Consider the following 4,283-nt stretch of genomic DNA (forward strand, 5'->3'; position numbering starts at 1 on the left):
AGCCAATCGTGCAGGCCCGAGGAGGCGGGCCCAGAAGGGGCGGGTCTAGAGCTGAGCGGAGGAATTAGGTTTTGGAGCAAAGTCTGGAGCCTGAGCTGCTAAACTCTGCGGGGTGCTCCCTGCTTCTCAGGCCGACGCTAAGTGCCTTCGCGAACGTTTCCTGAAACTGAGACTGGTCCTTTTTCTTGCGGAGGCGCGCCCCTCACCACTGGGACCCTAAGGAGAATAAAGCCCAGCCTACGTTTCTCCTAGACGGCAGCCCAAGGAAAATAGCCCGGTTACTGCAGGAAGGGGTTTGTCTCGGCCCCCCACCCCCTTGCCTGTGATCGGAGCAGCCACAGTTCTGGAAGCCCAGCCTCCGTGCCCCTTAGTCCACCTTGCCTGTGACTGCCTCATCAAAATGCATCTGCCCTGGGCGAGGCTGGACCTTGTACAAATTTTTACGTTTTATGTATTCATTCTCTTGCTCATTAAATAAACGTCTACTAAGTAACATTTAGCAAATAGCAGGAGTATCAATCCACAAACTGAGGTGTGCAATGAATGTAGCCTTCCCTATTTTTCTGTCGTTCAACTTTCCCTATTTCAAGCTCCATTCAGATGGGGTGGCAGAATTGAGTTTCAGACAACTTACCCCCATCTCCTTTTGCTCAGGTGTTGTCTAAGTTCCCAGGCGGGTGGGGTGGCTTATGTGGTGCAAAGTGGAGAGGCTGAGGACCCATCTGCTCTTTGGTAACCTGGGTCATCACCTTGTCTGCTTGCTGCTGAGATGGGCCTTATTTCTGTCTACACGGCCCTTTTGGGTCTGGAGTAGGGAGAACTCTGCATTCTCCTGCGATTTCTAACAAGCATTTTCCTCTATGTGTAAAGTCCATACTAATCTTGGGCTCTTGAAATACAAAAAAAAAAAACCCAAAAACCAAAAAACAAAAAACAACTCACAGGCTTCTTCTAAGGCAATGAGCACAGCTGTTTATCTGCTCGTATAAAGGGAAGAGAGGCGTACCTCGGTGGCTCAGTCGGTTAAGCACCGGACTCTTGATTTCGGCTGGGGTCATCATCTCACTGTGGGTTCAGCCCTACATCAGGCTCTGCACTGGGAGCCCACTTGGGATTCTCTCTCTCTCTCTCTCTCTCTGTCCCCCTCCCCGCCCCCGCTCACGTGCCCTCTCTCTCTCTCTCAAAATAAATTCTCTTAACACTGTGATGTCTTCTCATTGCTCCTTTGCTGACATACAAGGTAAAGGAACTAAATTGTATGATTGAGCCACATTCAAAAGTGGTACCCCACCAACGGAGCCACCCAGCCACCCCCTATTTACTGCTGTTTTAAATTGCTAAGTTTTGGAGTAATTTTTTAGTAATAAAAGACTATAAACTAGAAAGGAATAAATAATTAATATCTGCAAAACTTAATCTTATTACAGATTTTTTTTGTAGACAAGTTGCATCCATTTATGCTCTAATTAGCAAAGAGTACATCACTTGCAATACCCATATCAGTATAAGGCATTATTATTAAAATTTTGTCTTTTTAATTTTATAAGCAAGAAATATTTTGATGCAATTCTGTGGTTCTTATTAGAGTATATCTTTTTCTTTTTCTTTTTTTTTTAATTTTTTAGTGTTTTTATTTATTTTTCAGACAGAGAGAGACAGAGCATGAGCAGGGGAGGGGCAGAGAGAGAGGGAGACACAGAATCTGAAGCAGTCTCCAGGCTCTGAGCTATCAGCACAGGGGCTTGAACTCACAGACTGGGAGATCATGACCTGAGCTGAAGTCAGACGCTTAACTGACTGAGCCACCCAGGCGCCCTGAGTCTATCTTTTTCATACTTTGACTAAATATTTTTATTTTCTCTCCTGTAAATTTTCTTGCAGGATCCACCTGGTATATTTCCTTTTTCCCCGTTAGTTTCCCTCACTCCTGTTGTCTTTCTGCTTAGATTCTCTTCTTTCCATGAGGTTGGAAAACACCAGAGAATCACTTGGAATTCTAGCCTGTAACTGAAGAGAATCCACTGCCCCTCTCCAACCCATTCTTTCTTCTCTTATGAACAGTATCTCTTTGCAATGTGCTATGTATGGATTGAATATTTGTGTGACCTCCCCCCCCCCCCAAAAGAATTCTTATGTTGAAACTCTAATCCCTAATGCGATCATATTTGGAGATGAGGGTTGGGGAGGTAATTAGACCATTAGAGTAGAACTCTCATAATGGGATTAGTCCCTTTATAAAAAAAGATACCAGAAATCATGTTTCTACTCTCTGCTCTCCACTGATGTGGGAAACAGAAGCAGGAGGAAATGGTAGATAAAATTAAATTTCCTTCTAATCTGAAGCCCATTGACAAATACTTGAGGCCTGCAAAGTAGGACATTCTTCCTGGAACTCGAAAGTGTCTAATGTCAATCCCTTGCTAGAGGGAAAAACAACCTTGGCTTGACAATAGCAGAGGCCTGCATGATCCTCGGAGCCTTCTTTAGCATATGAAAGCCCTTGTGGAAGCTTCCCTTGCCTTTACCTCCCCGCAGATCCCAAGTATATAATCAATTACTCCTCACAATCCCTGAGTAGCTCTTTCTGCCCATGGGTCCCATCCTGGTGCTTTAATAGAACCACCTTTCCGCACCAAAGATGTCCCAAGAATTCTTTCTTGGCCAGCAGCTCTGAACCGCACCACTTCAAACCACGTGCTCCACCATTGAAGACACTATGAGAAAAGGGCTCATCTGTAAATCAAGAAGAGAAACTTCACCAAGAACCCAGCTGTGCTGGTGATGTGGTTTGGAGTGTTGGGGCTCGGAGCTGATGGCCAAGAAAAGGGTGGTTTTATTAAAGCATGGGGACAGGACCCGAGGACAGAAAGAGCTGCACTGGGCTCGTGAAGGGTGGCTAGTTTTCCCTTTCTTTCGGGTTTCTGCACAAATGTCACTGAATCGGTGAGGCCTTTCCTGGCCACTCTAACACAAATCGGCAATTCCTTATAGCCCTGGATTTCCCTGTTATCCTTACATTGCTTTCCTATTTACCTATAGCATTTTTATTTATTTATTTATTTATTTATTTAATTTATTTATTTTAAAACAGCTTTTTTTTTTAATTTTTTTTTCAACGTTTATTTATTTTTGGGACAGAGAGAGACAGAGCATGAACGGGGGAGAGGCAGAGAGAGAGGGAGACACAGAATCGGAAACAGGCTCCAGGCTCTGAGCCATCAGCCCAGAGCCTGACGCGGGGCTCGAACTCACGGACCGCGAGATCGTGACCTGGCTGAAGTCGGACGCTTAACCGACTGCGCCACCCAGGCGCCCCTAATTTAATTTACTTTTAATTAAAAAAAAAATGTTAAGGTTTATTTTGAGAGAGGCAGGCAGACAGAGCAGGAGCAGGGGAGGGGCAGAGAGAAAGGTAGACACAGAATCAGAAGCAGTTTCCAGGCTCCACGCTGTCAGCACAGAGCCTGACACGGGGCTCGAACCCACGAGAGTAAACAGCCTGTCGTTGGGGTTGTGAAAGAACAAATAAGATTCCCAAGCAAAAGTTCGGTCTGCTCCTGGGGTCAGAGGCTTTATCTGGGACTTTATTTCATCTCATCCCGCCCTGGCTGATTGAGGTGAGAACTTCCTGCACAAGGGATTCTCACGTGACAGACACTGGAGGGCTGGGTGACAGTGGGGGTGCAGTTTCCATCCGGAGCCTTGGCTCCGAGGGAAGCCCTAAGTCCCCTCTGGAACACCAGTCTGTCCCTTTCTGTATTCAAGGGACGGGTCAAGTGTAGGACTGTGCTGTGGGGCGAAGTCTTTCCTGGCGTACCAGGGCGATGAATTGTCTTTTTTCTTTGTACCTCCACCTTCCTGGTTTGCTACTTTGCTGTCGAGCAGATCAAGCAGAAGCGTTTGTAACATCTGAAGGGAGGACCTGGGCCCACGGCCACCCTCTGCAGGACCCTGGCCCTGGAGCCTTCTCCAGGCAAGGAAGCCCACAGCTTTTCTCATCCTCAATCCTGGGCCGTGACTCTTCCCTAAGGGACTGAAGGACACGGCAGGATGAAATGGAAAGGCAGATGGGGAAGCGAAGGTGATTGGGAAAGAGGAGGCCGAAGAAAAGAGGACCAGGCAGATCAGGCCATTCATTTCATTCTCTTCCTTCCTTCCCTTTCTCTCCCAGCACCGAGGAATCCCACAAAAGCCACATTTACAGACAACGCCTTCTGCAGAATATGGACTTTACAACCTCTCTGCTCTATTCTCCACCTTCTGGCAGGAGTGTTAATAAACAG

The sequence above is a fragment of the Prionailurus bengalensis genome, chromosome E4 (assembly GCF_016509475.1).
Source record: "Prionailurus bengalensis isolate Pbe53 chromosome E4, Fcat_Pben_1.1_paternal_pri, whole genome shotgun sequence".
Lineage (NCBI taxonomy): Eukaryota > Metazoa > Chordata > Mammalia > Carnivora > Felidae > Prionailurus > Prionailurus bengalensis.